General features: G+C 37.1%; 1 long non-coding RNA gene across 1 annotated transcript; it reads left to right on the forward strand.

The window, feature by feature from the left end:
• The first annotated feature begins 1962 nt into the window (after positions 1 to 1962).
• On the forward strand, positions 1963 to 19746 carry LOC144340649 (uncharacterized). The gene is made up of 4 exons (XR_013416893.1): positions 1963 to 2089; positions 9768 to 9861; positions 17637 to 17865; positions 18351 to 19746. It is a non-coding gene; the product is annotated as an uncharacterized LOC144340649 (long non-coding RNA).
• Positions 19747 to 20003: the final 257 nt, after the last annotated feature.

Genomic DNA, 20003 nt, shown 5'->3' on the forward strand with positions numbered 1-20003 from the left:
AAAGGGATCTAGTGAACTCCAAGGTTGCTGACAGTAGGGGGAAAAGAGATATAGGTAAGAGTGGATAATTCCTGTTCTCTAGGCCTTCTCTGCTTCACGGGGGCAAGCTGCTTTGGCACCAATGGGTGGCACCTGCCAAGGTTGCTGGGACTCAGGGACGCAAGGATGGAGAAGGGAAAGAGGATGTTCTTCTTTTTCTCCCTCATGTACCCCGGTGTTTGCTAGGAAGAGAAGGGAACCAGGGACCCCTGCCCTGTTCTTTCTAAATGGGTAGCCATTCATCTTCAGTCTGTATCCCTTTCAAATGCATCCTGAATCCCTGGGACTCCTTTGAAAAAAATGCCTTTTTTTTTTTCCTTTTTCCTCCTCTGTCCTCTCCTCGCTGATGGGTAATTTTGTCTCTGTACTATGGGACACTCCCCTCAAATGCATTCTCCAAACTGAGGAAAGTTAATTTCCCAAACCTCAAACTGGCTGGCGTAGGACTGGGTTCAGGTGAAGGGAACCAGAAACCCAACATGCCGGCAAAAGGGGAAAGTTGTTTTCACCAGTTGCGCTTTTGGCCTCCCACTCCCTGTGCAAACAGGTAAAAGGCCTCGGAATTTTTAAGTTATCCTTACCCCACCCCCCGGCCCCTGCCTTGTTTCATTTTGATACATATTTTCTAATAATCCGGTTTTTCTCTTCTCCCCTTCAGTCCATCAAACTCCAAACAGTCATGCAACTGGAGCCTTAGACAATGGCCCCTTCTGCCAGGCTCCCTTAGATAGGCCTCCGAGGGAGCTCTGAGGGTCATTTTCCCCAAAACAGTGTCCCTTGTCAGTAGGAAGCAGTTAAGATTGGTCTTTGACCTTATCCTTATTTTAAAGGCAGTTGGATGTACTTCTTCAGAGGGGGAATGAGACAGCCAGATGGGAGGGGGTCCCAGAAAACCTCTAATTGGTCTGCACACTAGGAGGAGTGCGCACTGGCATGGAGCTTCAGGAAGTCCACGCTGTTTGCAGGAGGGGAGCCTGGCCTCTCCTCATCCGGTGTGGTAACCTGGGGATTCAATCTGAGATGGGGGCCTGTTAATAGGAACCTCTCTTGCTTTGCTGAGTTTTTTTCCTTTTCACCCAATAAAACCCTGCCCTCCTCAAATTGTCTGCCAGCCTAATTTTTTGTGGTCATGGACTGAACTAAGGAAAAATTCCTACAACAGCACCATCCCCAAATTCCTGGGTTTGGCTGGTGATAAGAGGACATCAGAAACATAAGTGATAGTAATATAATTTTCTGGAATAAAACACTTTCCAGTACAATGAGTAGGCTTTCCCGAGTCTTTGTTATACCACAGTGGCCTATAAGGTTTCTTGTTGTTGCCCTTAGCTCCTGGAAGAACAGAATCATTCTTGTCAGCTCTGCCTGTAATTCTTTCTCATTATGTCAGTTAGAAAGACAGGTGCTGTTTTAGTCAGATGCTGGATGTGGCTGGAGACTCCTCCAGCCTGAGAATCAGCTGAGATGGTTGCAAAGAGCCCTCAACTGAAAAATCTATGCAGATGACTCATGACTCTGGTCACTCTCTAGCTTCTGGAAGAATTTGGTGGATGTGTTTCTTTGCACGTAAAACAAAGAAAGATGATACTTGCATACTTGCATACTTTCTGAGAAAGTTCTGAGAAGAGTGACTTCATAGTAAGGTATTTTGAATTTGGTATGGAGGTGGTCCACCTTTTCATAAAAGAAGAAAGACTGTACAGATAACACATTTCATCTTGATGTTGGAATTTATATCTGACTCGTTATTTAGCTTTGTATTCATAGTTTTGGTTCAAATCTTTACTTAGCATACAATTATGAGCTTAAGGTGTCAGGAAGGCTACCGCCCAGAATGAGCTAAGACTTGAAAAGGATACAAAACTCAATATTAGGAAAATATGAAGGGAAATTACAATGGGGGTTTTAAGTTTTATTTGAGCAAGAAGAACAAGGAAGCAATTTGCCTACTGCCTGGAGCAAGGGAGGTAATGTTGACAGATTTCAGAAAGAAAGCAGAACATCCCCAGTTCAGTATTTTCTGTAGAGAAGGCTGTTCAGAGAGAGAAAGGTAAGTCAATGGAAATCCAAGATTTGTTGGGAATTTTTGGAAAATATATCACTAAATGGAGCCTATCAAATGGAGTCAGTTCTCTGTGGCTCAGAAACATTAGAATGAAAACAGAGAGAGGTGGTTTCTTAACTGCTAAAAATGATCTTTTAGTAGCACACAGAGCAAGAAAAATACTCAAAAAAGGAAAAAGGAAGCACATAACATATTGATTTGGACTCTGCAGATCAACAAGACTGATATTGGTATTAGATAAAATTCTAGGGAAATGTATTGAAAGGATAGTCTGTGATGTAATGACATGGTGACCCTGGGGAGACATAGTAATTTCTGGGAGAGAGCATCTGGTTCATTAGAGCACATCCATCTGGACAGTACTCATTGCCTTGTTGATGGGTTTACTGGAGAAGTAAGAGCAGTGAATACAGATTTGGCATGGCGTTGACCTAGAGTCCCATGACATTTGGCAGACAGTGGGGAAAATATGCCCATGTTGATGGGTATGAGTTACTTGCACTGATGTAGCTCTAACATGCAGGTTAAAGGATGCTGGTTGGAGGTCTCTCATGGTCAGACTCAGCACTGAGACTCCCTCCTGTTCCACATTTTCACAACTATCTGAAAGAGATTTATATGGTACAGAGATCACATCTGTGGGTGCTGATGAAAAGCTGACATTTGTGGTAGGAAGGAGGATATACATATAGACAAAAATTTTATACCAGTGTGATAGAATCCTCAAAGGGCTTTGACAGACTAGGGTGATGGACCCAATCTAATTTGTTGTCTAGGTCTCAGTTTTCTCAGCTGTGAAATGGGGGATCATAAGATTATCATTCCCATAGGATTGCTGTGGAGATTCAATAAAATAATGGATTATATGGCAATTCATTTAGCCCCATGCATAGGCCATGGTTAATGCTCAGCTATTATTTTATTTGATACAACTACTAATATAGTTGTATTAAGTTGCATTAAGTTGTGTAGTTGTATTAAGGCAATAAGTAAAACCAAACAAAAGGAAAAACCAAAAAACTCTAGACTTAGGGTCAAAAATCAGCTTCGCATATACAGAACCAGGAAGGTGTAACTTAATGGAAATTCACAGGACAAATATCTAAGTGTTTGGATTAACCTTAAGCTCCATATGAGCCAGAGTGTATCTAACTGTCACTAACATCCCATGTGTGACTTGGGTTGCCTGCCAGAATTTGTGTCTAGAACAAGGAAAGTAGTAATTTCATTTGCCCATTTGAAGCTGTCTCCAAGGGACCTCTCACCAGAGGGTCCAAGTTCAGAGTTGGGCCACGTACCTTCAGGGATTCTCAGCCCTGGCTGCAAATTAGAATCACCTGGGGAGCTTAGACGACTGCCAGTGTCTCTGAGTCCCAACCCAAAACAACTAAATCAGAATCCTGGCCACTACTTTAAATAAAATATTGACCATGAGGAGCTTTTCCTTTAGAAATACATCCAGGATAGTGATGGGATTTGAAACTCAGCTGTCTAAAAAGTGATTATGCAAAGATCCGGGATTTATTTAAGAAAGGTGTATGTGTGCCATTAAACAAGTGAAGGGCTGAGATGTAGAAGCTAAGATTAACTTTTCCTGTTTTGAGAGGGCAGAACTTGGACACTGCATGAATTAAAGGAAAATAGATATGTATTAATTTAAAAATAATATTCCAAACTACTAAATTTGCTAGAAAATTAAACAAGTTATTTTGAGAAATAATTACATCCCCATGATTGCTGGTATTCAATGTTTTCCTAACTACTTTCCAGGTATGTTATAGAAGGAAGTTGTATACATAAAAGGAGACTTTATGTTTCAATTAGTTAATACCTTTATGATTTTATTAAAAATTCTTATTCTTTTAGCTGATGAAATTTACCACATTCACTAAGCTGTCAGGAGGCAGGCATTGGTAGTTTTTAAAGGCTTGTCAGGTGCCTTGCCACCTCCCAGCAATGTTCTGGTTCCTAACTCCACCTGATTTCCAGAACCCTAGTGATAACAATGCTGTATGATTAACCAGGGGGTTGTGGAAAACAATCCTCTATGCTCCATTCACAGTGTACCTGGGAAAGACTTTAAACAGTTAAGGTAACCAAACCTAGAGATCCAGACAACAGTGTGTAACACAGAATCCTGGAATCCTTGGGAATTTTCTGTCTTTCGACTATTCCAATCTCTAACAGGGCAGATTGAATTATGTTAGAAAAAAAACTTTGTGGTAAAAGTCTTCAACATATCACAAAAGATTTTTGATCCTCAGTCAATTACCCATGTATTTGAAAACAGTCAATACAATTGAATTCCAGTGAAATAAAAGGAGTTGGATAGTCCCTTGGAGGTTGTGACAATAGAGGATTAAATTTTTACTCTGGAACTCAAAGTCCAGAATACCATCTGCTTAGTCCACCTCTTTCTGTTCCTATTTTTAATGCATTGTTCTTTCTGAGTATGAATAACATTTCTGTGCTAATAAGTCTGCATTGCTGTAGGTAAATGATTATTCATCAAAAGGGAGAAAAAGCACCTTGGCAAAGAAGAGAGTTTTATTTCATCCAGGTTATTCATTAGTGATCAGAAAACAAGAGATATCCCATTAATTCTGTGAAATTCCAACTGATCTCTTTGTTTCACCGCCAAAGACTGAGAGGGAGAAGGGCCTTTCCTTTTAACCCTTAATCTCAGTCTCAAGTCAATTTGTTTTTAAATTTTAGGAAAAGCCTTTTCAGTCATTAATTGATCTAGTGAATTGGTAGGGGGTGGGGTGGGGCTCTGTTTCCACTTCATTACTCAACATCTTTGTTTTTCTATGTGTTTTCCTTCATTCAACGTAACTGTTAAAAGAATTGACTGGTTTTGACCAATGTGGTATGCTGTAAAGAATATTAAGATATACATACCTTCATTATTTGATTTAGGTTAGATCATTTTGAATCAAAATGGGTCCAGAGAAGAGTCCTTAGACCTATAACATTTTGGGTGTTTAACACATATTTGTTGGGTTAGTGAATAATTCCCATAACATTAAACACAATATAAAAAATTACTGGAGGCAGGGTCTCACTTTGTTGCCCAGGCTGGAGTGCACCAGTACGATCATAGCTCACTGAAGACTTGAACTCCTGGGTTCAAGTGATCCTCTCACTTCAGCCTCCCAAGTAGCTAGCACTACAGGCTCACACCACCACACCTGGCTAACTTTTATATACTTTTTTTGTGGAGATAGTGTCTTGATATGTTGCCCAAGCTGTTCTCAAACCCCTGGCCTCCCAAAGGACTGGACAAAAAAATTATAATTATTATTATTTTGAGACAGTATCTCGCTCTGTCTCCAGGCTGAAGTGCAGTGGCACGATCTTGGCTCACTGTAACCTCTGCCTCCCGGGTTCCAGCGATTCTCCTGCCTCAGCCTCCCCAGCAGCTGGGACTACAGGCCTGCACCACAACACCCAGCTAATTTTTGTGTTTTTAAAACAGACGGGGTTTCACCATTTTGACCAGGATGATCTCTATCTCTTGATCTTGTTATCAACCTGCCTTGGCCTCCCAAAGCGCTGGGATTACAGGCATGAGCCACTGCGTCTCTCCAAAAAATTATTTTTATTTATTTTTATATCCACGTTTGTCTATGTGATTCACTTTATCCAAGGTGAGTTCTACAATCTTGTGGTCTATGTTGCTAGTTGCCTTCCCTCGATCCCTCGTCTCATTTCTCAGGTGCTAACAACACCCCAATTTTTTTAGGGCAGGGATGTCCCCAGGAAAACATGCTAGCCACTAGGTGGAGCCAGGAGATACAGGTCTAGCCAATGAGAAGAAAGCTTAACCTGCTGGAAGCTTCAGAGAAAGCTTTCGGATTTCCTATTAAAGGGGAATTGATAAGGCGCCACCTGTCCAATTTTTCCTGTCTTGAACCTGCAACTCAAGCATTCATGTTGTGACGTTGGGGAAAGGGCAAGAAAACTGCAGAGACATTGGCCCTGCCGTGGAAGATCTGCTCTTTAGAAAAAAAAGTCACAACCCATGATACGTGCAGCAGATATGTAGTCTCTGGTAGGCTCAAGGTACTGTTTTGTCTAGAGGCAGGTAACCAAGAAGCTGATGCTTAAATTGTGTTTTCAGACAAATGAAAGAAGAATATCCTGAATTTATACAATGACTGGGAGAAGGCTTAATGTGTTCTTAGAATTGTAACTCCTATTTGGAGAGATTGCAGAAAGTAGCACCAGGGACAGAATCCATGGAAGGGCCACAGTAATAATGAAATGAAAACCGAATGCGTGCTTCCCTTCTATGCAGCTACTGACTCTCTGCCTACAAACGTTAGTTCAAACCTAAAAGAAGTGTGATTAATCTCGAGAAAAAGAAATAATAAAAATTAAACATTTTACTTCTTTATCCTTTTTTCAATTAATAATGTATGAAGTGGCCAACTGCAGTGGCTCACACCTGCAATCCCAGCACTTTGGAAGGCTAAGCTGGGCAGATTACCTGAGGTCAGGAGCTCAAGACCAGCCTGGCCAACATGGTGAAACCCCATCTCTACTAAAAATACAAAAATTAGCAGGGCTTGGTGCTGTGCACCTGTAACCCCAGCTACTCAGGAGGCTGAGGCAGGAGAATTGCTTGAACCCAGGAGGCGGAGGTGACAGTGAGCCAAGATCATACACCACTGCACTCCAACCTGGGTGACAAAGTGAGACTCCATCTCAAATACTACTACTACTACTACTAATGATAATAATAACGTACGAAGCAATATTTAACTGGCAGTAAAGATTGTAGCTGGGTTCTCCTTTGGTTGACCCAATGCTTCTTTTTCTCTTGATTTCCTTTTCTATAATATTTTAGTAGGGAGATGAAATAAGTTCTTTGTTGTTGATGATTCCTTTAAAGAATCACATTTAATTTCTCTAAAGCAGCAGTGAGCAAACTTTTTCTGCAAAGGATAAGTATTTTAGGCTTTGTGGGACACAAGCTCTCGTTGCAACTATTCCACAGTATTGTGGAACTGCAGCTTTCTCAGTACCAACGTACTGAGTACTGAGAAAGCAGCTCTAGACAATGTATAAATGACTAGGTGTGGTTGTTTTAATAAAATTTTATTTACCAAAACAGGCAAAAGACTAAATTTGACTCATGGGTCTAGTTTGTTAACCCCTACTCTAACATTAACATGAAGTTCCAACAACTGTGTTGGATTAAGCTGCTTAGTCCACACTTAAGACACGAGAATCAATAGTGACAGATTCTTAAAATTTTCAAGTTGGAGGGAAACTGACTCAGTAAGGATAAGAAACACACCCTCATCGACAGCAGAGCCAGGCATGGAATCTGGGGATTTGAGAATCCCAACTGAGTTGCCTCTTCACAGCCATCATTCATTCTACTATCAAAAAAAAAAAAAAAAAAAATTGTAATGTATAGAAAAATGAGCACATGATGCCTAATTTCAAAATTCTTTAGTGCTTTTTAAGGAAATATCTTTGTTATATTACATAGTAAATATTTATGCATGATATTAATGTTAGAAGTTTCTACTGTGATTTTTGTTTTTGTGTTCTTGGAGATATAGGTTAAACACACAACGCTGTTTAATTGATGCCATCTTTCATTAGGCAGAGCTTACTACCATTTGCAAATTTAATGCTTCTTTCAGGACTGAACTGAAGCCCAAAGTTGTAAATAGTGATGTGCTCTTCACACCCAGTGCAAGGGCCAGCACAGTTCCCATCCTGTCTCCCAGAGAACCTTACATGCATCCCAAAGCCCGGGAGAGAGCAGTCACATCAAGGGTTCATTGCTCATCAGAGTTCTGGGGCCTTCTGGGCAGCTGTTAACTTGGATCTCAAAGAGAAAACTCCTATTTCCAGCAGAAAAAGAAGGCAGTATAGGTGGGTGGCTAAGCTGATGAGTGAAAGGCAAGAAAAGAATGGTATTGAACCTCTGGGCACTGAACAAAACAATGCGCCTATTTGATTCTAGGCAAAAAGAAAAAGCCAAATGACATTTATGCTCATTTTCTGCTTCCAAACTTACCATGCCTATCCTCAGTTCTCACTCCTTCAGGGCCACATCCCTTCCAAGCTAACAGTTTTACGACTGCCCTCTGTTGGATAGAAACTAAATTTCATCATGATATCTTCTTCATGCCAATTTACGTAAACCAGAAAGGTTGGAACTATGCTCTAGTCCCAGTGCGCTCCCAACCACCCGTTCAAAGCCAAAGTTCTTGAGAACAACATTTTTTCCCCACATGGGCAATTGGGAACATTGACAGTTATTGTGATTCTAAAATCAGTGTGTTCTGCTTATATAATAGATGATATAAAAGCAGAGCTACGTCAGTGATTTCCAAACTTTCTTTTTTGGTAGCGAATCATATTCAAACAAAATATTGAACACGCTGTTCAGTTTGAAGTCAGGACCCATTTCAGCCCCAGAGCAGTTCCTGCAGCCTCTCCACAGAAACAAAGCGCCAAACAAAGGCCAGTGTGGAAAAACATACTCAACGGAATCTCTGTGTTTAGAGAAACCCTAGGGAGGATGCTTTGTGAATTTCTTTTTCTGTTTAAAAACTTTTTTTTTAATAAATTGATCTCCAAATCATGAAACAAACACTTTCTGCCTCCAAATTTTCGTGTCAATTTTATTATTTCCACAGACAAAATTTCTTCCAAATTTCTGCAGCTCAGTGAGCCATAATAGTATCAGTATGTAGTGTTATGGTCATCAAAGATGACAGAACATTCTGGAAGGTGTAGAAGTTAGAGGAATATATCCTTGCCCACACAAGGTGGTCTCTGGGGCTGTCTTCTAAAGCCCACCAAGTGCTCATTCATTACTTATTTAAAGATATAGTGCTTTGACACCTGATGGGCTAAAAATTAAATGATTTTCTTGTTTCCCAATAGTGGGTCTATCTCTTGGGGGCAGATCTACTATAAGCAAGAATCAACATTTTTTAAAATTTGAAGGAATTAACTTATAATGAGAAATATATAATAACCACACAGAGCATTCTCTACTATGGTAGATCTACAAGATGTCCTAGCCCATCAGGCCCATCAGCCTAGAACCGAAAGGAACAGACCTGAAGTCTGAAAAATTAAGTTTATAGAACCACTTCCAAAGAAGGAAAAAGCTGAGTTATTATAGAATTTGAAGGAAGGGTGGAATTAAAGTGAACATTAAATGAAGCAGTGCTTTGATAGGCTCAAAACAAAACAAGACTGTGAGTAGAGGATCAATATCAAGTCTAGACCATCACATGGACTTCAGGCCCTGTTTCCTTAAAAACTACAAAGTCAAGATTGATGTTGAATATAGTGTCTAGACACCCCTTATCTGAAGCTCTACAACTGACTTGGAAATGGAGGCTGCTTCACTGGGTCAAGGTGACTGAGATCCTCCGGGCAAGAATGGAGTATTTCATCCCTACTAATACTATTTCAAACGTGACATTTTGATAGTCTATGATATTAGATAAACATGTTTCTTCATGAGTAAGAAGGCAGTAATCCTTCAAAGAAGAAGGAAGGTTGGGTGACACTTTATAGCTGTGGTCCTTGGGAGAAACATTGTTTCCCATAAATGTTGCTGGCTTTATCATGTCTGTTATTCTAAACTGATGGATGACTGGAGGAATGTTTACTTTCTCAGGGGATGGCGAATGGCTCTTGCAGTTAGCTGGCTGAGCGTGTGAGCAGTACGTGTGAGCAAGATCATTGGTGTCTCCAGCAGTTAAGAGCACCAGGTGAGGACAGCAGCCACACTCACCTCCCATTGACTTTGACCCTTCCCTCTCTTCTGTGCCTCCCTTATTCCTTACACCCTTTCGTATTTTCCCTGGTGAAGAGATGGGGGACGACGGAGGTGGCAAAAAACTTTCTTTTGATACATCCCTCCTTTACATGTGCTAATATTTTCAGTCAAACTTTTCATCTTTCTGTCTTGGTCCATTTTGAATTAACTTCATAGCTTAATTCTGAGAGGGTAATCACATCATATTTCTAAATTATTAGGGGACATATCTCATAATTTCCCTTAAAAATTATTTTAAAAAACTGTATATTAGTTCAATGCGAGGAAACATAGACCAAATTATCCTTACTAGAGAATTATAGTTTTGGTTGAAGTCATCATTTGGTTGAATTGCAATTTTAGAAAGCAGTAAGATCTTTTCGTCCAACACATTTGTTTTAGAAACGACATAACGGAAGCCCAGAGAAGCATAATAATGTGTCAAATTTTGAGGGGGCCACAGAGCCTGGCCAGATATAGAACAGATGTGTTGATTTCTTTATTGTTAGTTTGAAGGTAGCTAGCCAAATGTCTAGCTTCCCCTTCAGCTGAGCTCCAATAAAATACTGAAAACAACTTCTAAGTAAAATTGACTATCTTATGTTTACTTGGTTACATGGTAGTTTGTTTATTGGGGGTTAACTCTTTGCCCAACTAAATGAAAGTGAAAATGATATTTTCAGCCCTGCAGCACTTTTTTTAAAAAAGAAAATGCTTCTACATACACACTTTCCTTTTTAAAAATGTATAGAAAAGTTAATAAATGAGTTCACTTTCAAATCAAAGGTTTCTTGATGTGATTTCTACATAATTTTCTGAATTTTCCAAATGAGGTAGATCTGAAATCCCCAGGGCAATTTCTGTTCATGGATAAGCCGGATAAGCCTGGACTTCCCAAGTGATGTCACAGTGAGACTTGAGCTTCAATGATCAAGAACTTCAAGACCAAACCAGCATTTCAAGAGATTATCAAGAAAATAAATGTGAGAAGAGCTTGGTGAGATGTTCAACTGAAATAATATAGTCCTGTTTTCCTTAAGTACTTATAATTACAAGTTGAAAATGAACTCTAAACATTTCTTGCTATCCAGTGTCTGAATAACCTGAAAAGAACATTGTAAAAACTGTCTAGCAAGATGTTTACAGCATAATATTTTTAAGTGATGAAAACGAGTTGCAAGACAATCTAGAGACTACAATTCAAGTTTGGGTTAAAAAAAGAAAGAAAGAAAAGAATAGAAAAAAAAATTACCTGTGGCTTTTGTGAGTGTGTGGAAAATAATATTTTCAAGGTATCAAAAATATCTGGATAGAAATCCACCGAACTGTTAGATGTAGTCGCTTCTTGGACTATATGATTGAGAGGGCAGGAGATTTTTATTTTTTACTTTATGATCTTTTGTGTTTATATTGGTTGTACTTAGCATTGACATATTTATAATTAAAAAATTCAATTAGGAAAATATTATTCAAGTCTGAAACCATCATATCTCTCTTGATTCATGACTTCTTTAGGTTTGAGTATCATTAACATTTAGCAAGAATGTGAATGTGAATTTCTTTTAATTTCAGTAACAATGGCTTAGTAAAGCTCTTTCTGATGCATTAAGATATAAAGAAATTATACTGAACTCTATAATATTATGTAGTATAGAATATTATATATGATAATGCTAATATGTGATATGAGTATTAGAAGCTCTGAATTTGTCATAAATTTAATCTATTTGTGAATTCATTGATTCATTTAATAAATGTTTAAGTACTTTCTATGCAGAAGACTGTCTGAATTAGATATTAGAAACGAACATGAAAAGTTATAGTCCTTACCCCTAAAGAGCTTGTGCTCTGTTGGAATGGACCAGCACACAGAAAATAACTGATACACCATGAGAAGTAGTATAATAGATAAGTCTCAATGGCATGTGGGGATTCATAGCATTTTCTTTGGAAAATGCTCCCAGGCACACTGAGTTGATTCCCTGGTAACTGTGCTTATATTGGGTGACACTGTTCTTACTGGTCACATTAAATTAGAACAGGTATGTCCCTTTACAACAATATTTTAAATATATACGTGTATGAAGCTATAATTTTTATATAATTGAGTGTTGGCCAAATATGAAAGACAATAGAATTGAATTCTTTTTTTTTTTTTTTTTTTGAGATGGGTCTTGCTATGTCACCCGGCTGGAGTGCAGTGATATGATCTCAGCTCTCTGCAACCTCTGCCTCCTGGGTTTGAGTGATTCTCTTGTCTCAGCCTCCTGAGTAGCTGGGATTACAGGCACATGCCACCACACCCAGGTGATTTTTGTATTTTTAGTAGAGACAGGGTTTCACCATGTTGGCTAGGATGGTCTCTATCTCTTGACTTTGTGATCCACCTGCCTCAGCCTCCCGGGAATTGAATTCTTATTATGCATGTCAAAGTTTCCAGTTGATAGGCCAGCAATATTTGGATGAATAATAAAATAATGACATGTACATTTATAAACTATCATCTATTTGTTTAATGAAATATATTTTTATTTCTTTCTATTAATATTTTAGTTGAATTAATCATTATGTCATTATGATTCAGATTTTCACCAAATTTGTATTCTGTCAATAGTAAGGCCAATTAAGCCATGTTTTTTGAATCATTATACCTCTCAGTTCTTCTTCCTTTCAGTTTGGGTCAACTTTACTCTCCTGAGGCAGCAGTGGAAATTGTCAATAAAATTCTTAAAGCAATACTTAATATTCAGAATGAACAATGAAATTTACATACAATGTTTAATCATTGTCAGGGAGCTATCTATAATAAATTGCCATGATCATAGAATCTATTATAAGCTATTTTAATTGCATATGTCACTATTACTAAACTTTCATGGTCTCTTACAGCAATATCCATACAATACTTCTAAAGTTTTTCTTCTTTCAAAAATTCAGTGCTGTAATATTATAAAAATGAAAATAGCAATAAAATATTACTCAATGTATTGAAATTTCTCTTTATTTAAGACTATATCTGGACCTATAATATGTTCAGAAAATAAACTCTATAGAAATTCCCTTAGAGATTATGGATACATGAATCCTCTCCTTCACAGATATGCAGACATTCTTATTTCCCCTTTCTTTATTGGAATGCCTGTTTGTTATGTCACCTGCTGTTTCTTTCAATTTGGAAAAAAAAAAGCTCATTTTTTCTAACATTTTATTAGACTTTCAATTTTTTAAAAGTTAACCAAAAGTAATTTGAGTTTGTTGTAAGCTTTTGCTAACATAACCAGTAACAGATATCAGTTTAAACGAAATAACCAAATTCAAGATTAATTCATTTTCTGTCAAATAATGAATTTTCTCTTAATTTGGGATTTTCTACTACTTTGCTTTCTTCTAGTATATTTCATATATTTTACTTAAATAAAATTTAATTGCTATAGCAGCATTTAGTTGCCATCCTCATTGTGTTTCTGAGTATAGTGATAAAGTTATATTTGATAAGCATATTCAGAAAACATCTAATATAATAATGAATTGCTCCACAAAATGTCATCACTGTTGAACTATTGACACAGTGGAGGGTTTGTCTCATGTGACAAATCCAAATCATGTACTATATGGTACAAAGAATGCTTTTTAAATTTTAGCCTAAATTCTGTCTTGTACATTCGTTTTTAGAGCAACTATGTTGATGCCATTATCATAGCTCCGCCTAGATAACCTTTCAGTTTAATGTCTACCACTGAAAATTGTGTTTTTAAATATCCTCATTTTAATCAAAACCTAAGCTTTTACCAACATATATAAAAGAAATTAAACACTCTTAAATTTTAATTTTTGGGGGTTGGTTCAAACATTTGAATAATAAAAGTTACTTTCCAATATGAATTTTGTTTCTGGTACAATACAGTTGAACTTAGCATTTTTAGATTTTTATTTTGTGGATGATTTATTTTCTCACTTTATTACACATAAAATTTTCAAATCTTATTTCGGGTTCTTTTTAGATAGTAATCATTGGTTTCTTTCTTTTTAAAATTAAGTCAAATTTAATTTTAAGTTCTGGGCTACATATGCAGGACGTTTGCTACATACGTTTGTGCAGGTTTGTTACATGGGTAAACATGTGCCATGGTGGTTTGCTGCACCTATCAACCCATCACCTTGGTGTTAAGCCCCACATGCATTAGCTGTTTATCCTGATGCTCTCCCTCCCACAGCTCCCCCGACAGACCCCAGTGTGTGTTGTTCCCCTCCCTGTGTCCATATGTTCTCATTGTTCAGCTCCCACTTATAAGTGAGAACATGCAGTGTTTGGTTTTCTCTTCCCTTATTAGTTTGCTGAGGATAATGGCTTCCAGCTCCATCCATATCCCTGCAAAGACATGATCTTGTTCCTTTTATGCCCGCATAGTATTCCATGGTGTATATGCACCACATTTTCTGTATCCAGTCTATCACTGATGGGCATTTGGGTTGATTCCGTGTCTTTGCTACTGTGAATAATGCTGCAATGAACATATGCATGCATGCATCTTTATAATAAAATGATTTATATTCCTTTGGGTATATACTCAGTAATGGGATTGCTGAGTCAAATGTAATTTATGGTTCTGTAGGTCTTTGAGGAATCACCACACTGTCTTCTACAATGGTTGAACTAATTTACATTCCCATCAACAGTATAAAAGCATTCCTATTTCTCCACAGCCTCACCAGCACCTGCTGTTCCTTGACTTTTTAATAATCACCATTCTGACTGGCTTGAGATGGTATCTCATTGTGGTGGTTTTGATTTGCATTCTCTAATGATTAGTGATGTTGAGCTGTTTGCATATGTTTGTTGACCACATAAATGTCTTCTTTTGAGCAGTGGCTGTTCATGTCTTTTGCTCAATTTTTAATGGGGCTGCTTGTTTTTTTCTTGTAAATTTGTTTAAGTTCCTTGTAGATTCTGGCTATTAGACTTTCGTCAGATGGACTGATTGCAAAAATTTTCTCCCATTCTGTAGGATGTCTGTTCACTCTGGTGATAGTTTCTGTTGCTGTGCAGAAGCTCCTTAGTTTAATTGGGTCCCATTTGTCAATTTTCACTTTTGTTGCAATTGCTTTTGGTGATTTTGTCATGAAATATTTGACTGTGCCTATGTGCTGAATGGTATTGCCTAGATTTTCTTTTAGGATTTTTATACTTTGAGATTTCACATTTAAGTCTTTAATTCATCTTGAGTTGAGTTTTGTATGAGGTGAAAGGAAGGGGTCCAGTTTCAATTTTCTGCATGTGGCTTGCCAGTTTTCCCAGCACCGTTTATTAAATAGGGAATCCTTTCAATGGAGTAGAATAGAGATCTTAGAAATAAGACCACACATCTACAACTTTCTGATCTTTGACATTTGTTTCTTTATTTTTATTGGGCTTACATGTTCAAACATTATAGTATAACATTTCTCAATAATTTCTATTTAAACTAAAAAATTCCTGTTGTTTTCTGAAAATGTTTGTTGTTTGTGCTATGAAAACTTTGGGATAAATATGAAATACATAACATTTAAAAAATATATCATGCTAATATCCTATGTCTTTCTTTACAGAATGCTATCAATTTTTGCTGTTTAAATTTTTTAAAAAATATTCTAGTAATCGTACATTTTGTTTTGTGTTTGTGTATACATGCACAACTGATATATCTGTGTTCTTTGATTGAGATCCTAAGTGTGGTTAGCAACAAATACCTTCATTTTGAAGATTAGTTGTGAAGCATTTGACAGTAGTAACATAGTATTTTGTTTTTGATGTGAAAACGTAAAAGTCAGTTTTAACACTTTTCTCTCCATTTGAGAGAATTTTGATATAAAATGGAGTATAACATTTTCTGCAATGTTCAGGCAATGAAAAATCAAAATCATTTACTTGCAGCAGAGTGTATTTTGCAAGAAACATTTTCACACTGTCAAAAAGTCCACATGGACTGTTTTCTAGAATCATCATCTAATAAAGAGTAAAGTTCCAGAGATTTTGTCTTTCTCATTCAACTTATAATGCATGAATGTCATTTTTTTTTTTTTTGCATCTTTTAAAGGGAAATGCCGAGTTGCATTTGATGTTTTTGGGTTGTGATTTTGATATAAATATCGTTTCAAATCTTTTTTGTTTTGATAAGTAATTAAATTTTCAATTGATAGGAAATATTCATATTTTAAAATGTGAATTATTGAGTTTTCTTAGTTGCAGGAATTTCATCAGAGGCATACAAGTTGTGGATTTAATGGGACAATTTTTTGTACATTTCCATTTTTTGAACAGTCAGTAAAGCCTCAGTATATATAGAATTTGTAATATCTTATTCATAACTCTTATGTAGATTATGCTTAACATACATTTGTTCAATTTAATTGTGAGTTTAAAAAAATTAAGAAAACATCCTCTTTGAAGATTCTTTATTTCTTCTTTCTATTTTGGGGTTACTTTTACATTTTCTACTTCTTTTGTGATTTTGACTTGTAGTCATTCCTAAGGATCTAAAAGGTTAAAAACTTAAATGTATTTTTACTACATTTTCATTCAAAATTACAACTTAGAATATATATACAATTTTAAAAATTAAATGTAGTTTTCCAAAAGAAGTGTTTTCTTCTAAAATATTTAAAATCATTTCTTTTTCTTTTTTTTTTTTTTTTTTCTGAGATGGAGTTTCACTCTCGTTACCCAGGCTGGAGTGCAGTGGCATGATCTCAGCTCACTGCAACCTCCAACTCCCAGGTTCAAGCGATTCTTCTGCCTCAGCCTCCCTAGTAGCTGGGATTACAGGCATGCGCCACCATGCTAATTTTGTATTTTTAGTAAATTTTGTAGTTTTAGTAAAGACAGGGTTTCTCCATGTTGGTTAAGCTGGTCTCAAGCTCCAGACCTCAGGTAATCCACCCACCTCGGCCTCCCAAAGTGCTGGGATTATAGGCGTGAGCCAACATGCCTGGCCCTAAAATCATTTCTTAAAATTAAGCAGTAAAACACAAATTGTAATTGGTGGGTTTCATAATTTTATTCAAAATTAGTCAAATCAAGCTGAATTTTAAAATTTTTACAATTTTAATAAAATTTTGTTGTTTCATAAAAACAATACTGTTTGTAATTTTACCATTTAATGTCCAACTAGTTGACAATTAAAAGAATCTATACTATGTTTAAGTGATATTATAGACCTATATATATACAAATTTCAAAGCAATCTGAATTGCTTAACATTCCAAAATGTTTCTCAGCTGCTACATGTTAACTATTATGAATGCCACCCTAAAATCATAAGTGCCTCTGGAGCTGCAAATGGTAATAAGAAGAGAAATAAAAGAATCAATGTTCAGCGCTATTGGGAAACAGACTTTCATTATAAGGGGATCTATTCTATTTATGGTATCTGATAACATGGATTTTACAAGTTAATTTATTTGCCTTTATTCTTCTCTATGTGCAAGAGCTACACAAATCTCCCCTGCACTCTAAAGCACTGTTTGCTTCAAACATCCACAGCAGCACAATCCAGAAAGTCTCATGTAATCCAAATGTGGTTGCCTTGTCTTGTACTCAAGATCCTAAGACAAGATACATAGAGAAATGTTTCCCTGAGGATTTAGAATTACCACTTGTGTTGCACCAAGAACTACATGTAGAATCCCAGTGATAAAGAGACCCATCTGTTTTTTAATACATTTTTTTTTTCATGGTTTTGTCATATCCAGGGCCCTCTGAAGTGTGGAGCCCAGGGCAGGGACCAGCCTTGCCTGAGTCTGAAAGAAAATATTGACTGGGTCATTTGGATTTTTCTTCTTACGATTTTGGAATTTAGAACTAAGGTTGTTGGGAGCTGAGCCATGTTCATAGCAGAGGAATGGAACTTCCCTTTGTGGAAGTTCCTGGATCTTCCAGAGCCTGGGGAGTTTTCCTCTTCCTTGGATTCCAGGAGATATGGTAATATTCTTTTAATAAATGCCCCTTCTGTGTAGAAATGCTTGTTTGGTTTCTGGTAGTTGTAACCTAAAGAATCTTTAGTAAGCCATTGGTCTGCTGTGGGGAGGGACAAGGTGAAACTGGAGCCTTGGTTGAACCCAGATCATAAAGTCACTCCAACATCTTCATATCAGGGGTAGGAAACACAGCTTGGGAAACATACTGTCTCTTTAGCCTGTCAAATTACCTTGGAATAATTGTATAAAGGTCTCTATTCAGCACTTCCCATTGTTTCACATATGATTATATGATGTCATTGGATGAGAAGGATTTTCCTTTCAATAGGCAGCTTTGGGTGTGGGCTGAGTGTCAGGGAAATAGGAGCTGTAATTGTCTCCTCTTATTGTCCTATCAGGCTCTCTCAGCTTCTAGCAGGTGAGGAAGGACTGGGATTTTAGATACTCATTTATCTCAATCTTGTTCAAATCAAGTCTTTCTTGTTTCAGAGAGGAGGAAGCTGTGCTGTGAAGGATCCTTTTTCATCATGATTATTGCATCTACAGGAGCAGTGATAAATTCTAATAGATAATGCAACTCAGTCTACTTGGATGTTCACCCCTGAGACTGGAGAAGACCTGCTGCCTTCTGCAGAGCCAAACATTCCTCACATGCTCCTTCACAATGCTGCAAGCCATATTTATTCATTTAAAAGCTAGTTCCTCGCTGTTTCTTGTACATTAATTCTTTTAAAACTTTTACAAAACAAACTAAATTTAAAGAGGAAATTATTTACTGTAGAACTAATGGCCTGAAAATAGTTGTCCAACATAGCATTGCACATAGCAACAGGAAGTAGTTTATGTACGAGGAAGTCTCTTTCAAACGTGCTTGGATATTGACAAAATTCTCTGCCTTATAAACGAAGGAGTTCTTTTTTATATATTTTAGAGCCAATGCAGCAAGAATAGTCTTATATAGACTATAAGCTCCTGGAACACTGTGTCTACATTGCTCACTGCAGTGTCCCAACATCTAAGACCATGGTCTTAGATGTCTGGTATAGGACTGGTGCTCAGTATGCACTGAATGAATAAATGAATGAATATAGCAAAGCATTCCATGATGTTCTCTTGAATTCATTTATTCTTTGAAATTTGTTTCTTTGTTTGTTTGTTTTGGTGCAGTGGTTATGTACTACTAGGAGTATGATATGTGTTCTTCAATAAATCTCTTCAAATTATAATAAAGATTTAGTGCTAACCTTCTGCTCACTATCTCCCTCTAAGTACTACAGATGGATATGATTAGCATGCAATTTATCATCTTGATGGAATTCATGTCTTACAGGCATATGGGTTTCAAATTTGAAGTATCTAGATTTATTTTATTTTGTCAGCTAGAAAATGGTTTTACTCTGTTGAGATTCCTATACTTAAAAATTTATATAGACCTTAAAAAAATCCTAAAGAAGAGTTTGAAAAGTATGCTTAGGCGTTCTTCTGGCCACATAGACTACAGAGGAGAATAAGCTTAAGGAAATCATCAAGTAAAGTAAAAAACATAGTAAAACTGGTAACGCACCACCTTTCATGTAAGATAAAATCAGATAAGATTTTAAAAAGAAGCATTTATGCTATGCTTAGGAAGCCAATCGTGTTGAAAAATGTGATATTGCAGCCATATGTGTCTGTGAATAGTTGTAACAAGTTGTAGGTAACATTTCTGAGAGCATGATACAGTGTAGGGGGACTCGATCTGTGGTCTTGGGGTCCTTGGGGAAAGGGGTATGTGAGGAGTTCTTCCAAAGTGGCCACTAAATCCACCTGTAGAGTAAACGGTGTCTGACAACTAAATAAATAACTTCCATGTGTACTTACTGCTGTGTTTTAAATGGATGCAAGGGCTGGAGCGATATCTACCATTTAATTTGTGAAAAGATTTCTAGGTTTTGTAGCATTTGCAGATTTTATGGACTTTCTCTGCAAATAAATATTGATAGTTCAGTGCTATGGTTTGAGTGTGTTTTCCAAAAGTTCATGTGTGAGAACCATGGTTCCTCAGTATAGCAGTGTTGGGAGGTGGGACCTTGTTGACGGTGTTTGGTCATGGGGGCTTTGCCCTCATGAAGAGATTAAAGCAGTTCTCATGGAACTTGGTTC

Source organism: Macaca mulatta, chromosome 4 (genome assembly GCF_049350105.2).
Source record: "Macaca mulatta isolate MMU2019108-1 chromosome 4, T2T-MMU8v2.0, whole genome shotgun sequence".
Classification (NCBI taxonomy): Eukaryota; Metazoa; Chordata; class Mammalia; order Primates; family Cercopithecidae; genus Macaca; species Macaca mulatta.